This window comes from Octopus bimaculoides, chromosome 8 (assembly GCF_046866305.1).
Source record: "Octopus bimaculoides isolate indiv1 chromosome 8, ASM4686630v1, whole genome shotgun sequence".
Taxonomy (NCBI): domain Eukaryota; kingdom Metazoa; phylum Mollusca; class Cephalopoda; order Octopoda; family Octopodidae; genus Octopus; species Octopus bimaculoides.
In genome coordinates, this window is record NC_142935.1 from 78624557 (window position 1) to 78631476 (window position 6920).

Below are 6920 nucleotides of genomic sequence, written 5' to 3' on the forward strand. Positions count from 1 at the left end.
GTTGGACAAAATAATGGAAACCCCTAGTATCATAACATCATAATTTTGGAATATCTATAAAACCGTCAAAAGCTTGTTTATTTTTATGTTTTTTTTATTTATTATGAGTGTTGCTTAATATGTTTTGCTAAAATTGCTTTTTCTTTTCAGATATCAGAAAAAGGTAATTAAAATTCATTAAAATGACATCTACTGGAAATCCAAAGAGATCAAATTGTTGGTGCTTGTATGGCAGGCGCTAGCATAACAAAAACAGCCAAAATGTTTGGTGTATCAAGAAGTACTGTCTCGAAAGTAATGACAGCCTTTGAGAAAGAGGGAAAAACCTCCTTGTCAAAACAAAACTCCAGAAGAAAGCCAAAACTTTCAGAGAGGGACTGTCAGACTCCTACGCAAATTGTTAGAAAGGATCACAAAAGTACAGCTCCCAAAATTACTGCAGAGCTTAATGACCACCTCGAGAATCAAGTTTCCACAAAAACTAGGAGCTGGGAGCTGCACAAAGCTGGATTTCATGGGAGGGCTGCAGTCAGAAAACCACTACTTTCAAAAACAAATGTTGCAAAGCAACAGAATTGGTCCCTGGAGCAGTGGAAGAATGTTATTTTCTCGGACAAGTCATCCATTACTCTATTTCTGACCACCAGCCAAGTATACATGTTGAGACAGCCAAAAGAAGCATTTGACCCAGACTGCCTTCTTCCAATTGTTAAACATGGAGGAGGATCTGTGATGATCAGGGGGGTGGGCTATATCTTGGAAATCCACTGGCCGAATGGTTTCCCTTCATGGCAGAATTAATACTGAAGACTATTTAAGCATTTTATCTGATCAAATTTGTCCTATGGTTGCGGAACTGTTTCCAGAGGGAAACGCAATTTTTCAGGATGATAATGCACCAATTCACACAGCTAAAGTTGTTACTGAATGGCACGAGGAATATTCTAGTGAAGTTGAACATCTTATCTGGCCACCACAGTCGCCAGATCTTAATATTATTGAACATTTATGATGCATTTTAGAAAAACAAGTAAGGAGTCGATATCCTCCACCATCATCACTACAAGAACTGGAGACTGTTTTAGCTGAAGAAAGGACAAAAATTTCTTTGGAAACAATTCAAACTTTGTGCGAGTCAATAACTCATAGAATTCAAGCTGTAATTAGTGCCAAAGGCGATCCTAGCTCAAGTTACCATGGACACACCTTTGTGTGTTTTGTTGTGGTGAAAAAATTTTTTTTTCTCAGAATAATTTCTACAATAATTTAAAAAGAAATTTGGAGATCTTTCTTACTGTTAACCATTCAGCTTCAAATTACAATTGTTAATTGTTGGAAGTCAAGTACACTGAGTTCTACATATAGTGTTATCGTATAGAGTGGAAGTTCAGTACAAAGTTTTGAACTCATTATCTTGTGGTTAGTAATCCATTACCTTAAATTTGAAACCATTAAATCTTTAAGCATTAATTTTACTGGGTTTGGTCTTTTGACTGTCACCATGGTGAGATATCACCTTTAAAAATTTAATTGATCACATTGACCTCATTATGTATTTCAATCTGGCATTTATTTTGTAGGCCACTGCTTGATGAACTTGATTTAACAACAAATGTAAACACACATATATTAGGTGCAAGAATGACTGTGTGGTTGAGAAGTTTCTTTCCCTACCACATGGTTACACGTTCAGTCCCTCTGCATGATACCTTGGGCAAGTGTTTTCTACTATAGCCCTAAGCCAACCATGGACTTTGACTGAATTTGGTAGACAAAAACTGCAGTGTTGTTCATCAGAAAATGACTGAAAAACATGTTTATAAAGAAGAGAATCATTTGCTCCATACTCCTCATGTACCAATTCTGCCCATAAGGAAGGAAAAAATAATACAACGTGGCTGTAGGTTATAACGCCTGGGCAATGCCGGGGTGCATTACAAGTATATATATATATATATATATATATATATATATAAATAATATAATATATATATATATATATATATATATATATATATATATATATATATATGTATATATATATATATATATATATATAACATATATATATATATATATATACAGGTATTCCTCACCCTATGCCATTAATTGGTTCCAGGAGACACGACTTCAGTCAGAAAACAATTTAAGGTGAATTAACTTGTCTCTAGGCTAGGCCGAATTTACTTGTTGCATGTTCTTTTTGAGACCTTATAGCCTGGAATAGTTTTCTCCTCCTTGGAAATGAATGAACGGTCTGGCTTTTATTTCCAATACATTCCAGTTTTGTCTACATTAAAAATCTGTCCAGGAAGAAACCCGTTTTCTTCAATGATTTTCTTTAATGCATTAGGAATTTCCGCTGCTGCTTATTCATCAGCTAATGCACTTTCACCTTACTTCTTAATGGAGTGATAACTTCTTCGCTCCTTAAATCTCACAAACCATCCTTGGCTTGCCTTGAACTCTACATCTTTCTCATCTGGATATTTTTTCTTCAGGTACTCAAACAAAAACGTTTTCTCTTGAATGATTTCTTGACTAATAGTAGCACGCTGACGATTCAACCTAACAATCCAAAGAGAAAGAAAACTTTCTATTTCTTCAAAGTTTTTGCCTCTTTTCTTATTGATGACAGTGTTCTTTATCTCTAGGGATTCAGATTTGATATGTGCTAAAATCTTATCCTTATTATGTACAATCGTTGATACAGTTGTCGGACTCATCCCAAACGATCATGCAATTACTACCACATTTTTAACTTTTACATGACGTTTTATCATAGCCAGTTTATCTTCCAGCATTGTAGCATGACACTTAGCACTTTCACTATGAATTTTCTTAGGAGACATGGAGGCAAAAAATAAAGTCACAAATGAATGAGAATGAGAAAGTAGCCGATAAACAGACGTAAAAAATCCGAATTCAAAACAATCGCAGTTCATGTTCTGCACACTTGTTCAGCAGAAGTCCATTGCTGTTCATCTTGCCTACACCATGCTGCTCAATCACTCCCCTCCACTCATTGCTGTCGCTGCCAACTCTGGTGTTGAAATCACCCAGCAGGATGAGCTTGTCAGTGGCAGGCATGGTGCGTAGTAGTGTTCAGGCTGGTGTAGAAGTGCTCCTTAACTTTCTCTGTGGATGTCATGGTGGGGGTATAGGTATTGATGATAGAGATGAACTACCTGTTGCTGATGGGGTGGCGGATCTTCATTAACGCCATTTGGGAGATTGGGGATCTGTTTGAGGAGTAAGTCCAATTCCATGGATGCTGTCTTCATTCTTGGCCTTTCCTTTCCAGAAAAAGGTGTATCTATTGGATTTCATAACCGATCCCTCTTCAGCCAGTCTGGTTTCGCTCAAGGTGGCAATGTTGATGTTGTACCTTGACAGCTTGGTGGCTACAAGGGCTGTCCTTCTTTGGGATCTTGAGACATTGTCACAATCTAGAAGGGTATGCACATTCCACGTCGCAGTCAACTGGCCAGAGAGTGTAGGGTAGACTTTCTTTAGGGTGAACAGTGCATTTTCTAGGCCCCCGCCCTTATTAGGATGAGCAGTGCATTTCTAAAAAGGCTGCTCAGTCGCCTGAGATGCTTCTGGAGTCTTCCACTGTCCTGAGTTCAAAGAACAACGACCAAAGTCCCAGGTTGCCAGAGAATAATAAAAAAAAATATTGAATATAAATATAGAAACATAAATATATAAGAGAAATAACAAAGATATAGAAATTTTAAAATATGTGACAGACATATATTCCAGACAGACACACACACGCACACATTGCTGAATGGCTGTTGACTACGCATTAGTTCCTCTGCCTTTTTTCTTTTACACTATTAACCTAACGATTAAAAAGACATTCTAGTTTACATTTAACCTACTACAATGGCAGAATAGTTAGCATGTTGAACAAAATGTTAAGCAGCATTTCGTCCGGCTCTCTACATTCTGAGTTCAAATTCCACTGAGGTCGATTATGCTTTTCAACTGACGTAACTACAGATGTGTACCCTCCTGACTTTGTTGCTTCATTACTTCCAGAAAAATGGATACATTTTAACGAAGTTTTCAAGAAATACCGCTTGCAAGCTGTAAATTCAGAGTATATAGGGATTTGTTGCAAAGAATTTTTCCGAGAAGTTGGGAAGAGGAGTTTCGGAAAATTCACATGATACAACTTTTTTCACTCATAACTTTCAGGAAAATGGATATCTTTTAATGAAAGTTTATACAAATACCTTTCAAATGGCATAGATTACGATTATAAAGAAATTTGTGTTGAAAAATGTTTCCGAGGTGGGGAGTTTCGAAAATACGTCGTTTCAGATCAAGAAGACCACATAAGCTTGACAGACAGGGATTTTTCCAATTATTCCTTTCACCACAGCCTTCGAGATGGGAGAGGAGGTTTAATTATTTTACGAAAAATAAGTTTTAAAAATTTATGATTTTTTTTACTCCACCCCTTCGCCATCCCACTCCGTACTGATTTTGGCCAATTTGTTTTATACTTAAAAATCATGGGAGGAGCCTTTTCGGTTAAAAAAAACTAAATATTTTCAGAGGAAAAATTGTGATTTAAAGGAGATTTGGCTGTTGTTTCTAGCACATTCCAAGACAATCCACCTCGTTTCTTTCTCACTCTCGCATGTATTGATGCTTTTCCAATATTTTTCTCCCCCAAAACACATTTATGCTACAAAAAATATTTTTTATTGCATGATTTTTTTTTTCACTTCCCGCCCTCGGTTGTTTCTGTTTATAATTTAAAATTCTGGAGTTTGATCCGAAACTTCGTTTTTCCGATACTCCTTTCTTCACCCCCTCAGAAAAATCTTTCTCACAATTTTTTTCATAATCGTAATCTATGCTGTTTGAAAGATGTTTGTTTAAACTTTCATAGAAAGATACCCATTTTCCTGAAAGTTATGAGGTGGGGAAAAAGTCGGGGCGTGTGAATTTTCCTAAACTCTTCTCGGAAAAATTCTTTGCAACATATAAATCCCTATATACTCTGAATTTACAGCATCTAAGCGGGATTTGTCCAAAATTTCGTTAAAAAGTATCCATTTTTCTGGAAGTTACGAGGCAACAAAGTCAGCGGGTAGGTACACTTGTGTAGTTATGACTTTCAGCGGTTCGGGGCCGTACCAGCTGAGCCCTATTGGGGTCGATGTAATGGCAATCACTCCTATTTGGTCTCAGAGCTATCACAGACTTCGTTAATTTCCGTAAAATTGTATTTATTTATTTTTGTTTCCATGACTTGTTGAAGACATTTGCTTTGAAGTCGGTGGAAAGTGAAACAGACGGTGGCGCGCGCGCACACACACACATTGACTTGAATAGCAAAACACACTTGCACAATGTATGTAAGTACATGAAAGATAACGGGTGAACGTGCGCGCAAGCGTGTTGAACTTTATGCATTTGTATTCACTCACACACAATAAATGTATATATGCAGTGGTGGACTGGGTCTAAAAATATTGGTTGCAAGGAGCCTAAGGGGACCCACCCGCAAGTACAATGCTGTCATTTAATTTTTTTTTTGTTAAAAGTATACTTTTCAACTGTCTACAAACACAGCCATGCTGAAATAGTTTATGGGTAGAGATGGACTATATGTAATCTGAACCTTTCCCCCCCCCCCCTTATTTATTAATTTTTTTACGGAATCCCACGTTTTAGGCTATGGAGATTCCGATTCTGAAAAAAAAATTTTTGAAAAATTTCAATCCCCCCCCCCACCAAGCAGGCTATTTACATGCTAGAAATAACAGCCAAATCTCACAAAACTAGTGTTAGGGTTAGGGTTAGGGTTTGAGTTAGGGTTAGGTTTACCCTGTGGATCTCTATAAAAACCGGGTGGGGGGGGAATCGAAATTTTGAAATTGAGATTTTTGAAAAATTTTTTCCAGAATCGGATTCTCCATGGTCTGAAACATAGGATTCCGTAAAAAAAAAAAAAAAAAAATTTTAAAAGTGGGGGTATACCCAGATTACATTTACTCCATCTCCACCGGCGCAGGGGCCCATTTGCCATTGGGCAAGCTGGCCAGTCCGCCACTATATGTATGCGTTTATTTATGTACGTGTAGATGAAAGATAATGGGTGTATGTGCGAGCCTGTTCAACTTTATGTATTTGTATTCACTCACACATACACACATACGTACACCCATTATCTTTCATATACACTATCATTCATTGCGCGAGTGTGTTTCGCTATTCAAGTTAAGAACATGTAAGTCAATGAGTGTGTGCGCGCAAATATTATTTTTTTTTTACGGAAATTAACAAACAACCAGTTGTAAAGTCATTGACAGCTCTGAGATTAAATACGAGTAATTGCTGATGTAATCGATTGGTTTCCTCCCTTAAAATTTCAAGCTTAGTAGAAAGAATTAATTTGAATATTTACCATTAGTATTTTTGTAGGTTAAAATTGGGAAGATTTTTGTATTGTATTCGCCAATTTCATGTCGATAAAGAAATAATATCGTTCAAGATTATGCCACAGATTTTCTGTTTATGTTTTGCAATGATCAATGAGGACGGAGTATATAATTCGAGGACCGGATGGGTTTGCGTGATTAGAAATGAAAATAAACAATCTGGGAAAATACAAAAGTAGACTCGGGTATGCTGACCAAGCGAAACGAATAGGTAAATGCATATAAAAGTCATTTATTAAATGTCCTTAAATAGAAATATATTAATTTAATATTCTTTCTACTACGAGGCGGCAGGCTGGTAGAATCGTTAGCACGCCAGGCAAAATGCTTAGCGGCATTTCGTCCGTCTTTATATGTTCTGAATTCAAATTTCCCCGAGGTCGACTTCGCTTTTCATCATGCCCTGATCGATAAAATAAGTACCAGTTGAACACATAGGTCGATGTGAGCTACTTT

At 36.9% G+C, this 6920-nt stretch overlaps 1 protein-coding gene across 1 annotated transcript in view; it reads right to left on the reverse strand.

Annotated features, from left to right (window-relative positions):
• LOC106882967 (uncharacterized) overlaps positions 1 to 6619 on the reverse strand; it is a 57499-nt gene extending 50880 nt beyond the window's left edge. The window contains exon 1 of the mRNA XM_089355921.1: positions 6431 to 6619. The gene's annotated coding sequence lies outside the window, so the exon portion shown is untranslated. The remainder of the gene's footprint in view (positions 1 to 6430) is intronic.
• Between the last annotated feature and the right edge of the window lie 301 nt (positions 6620 to 6920).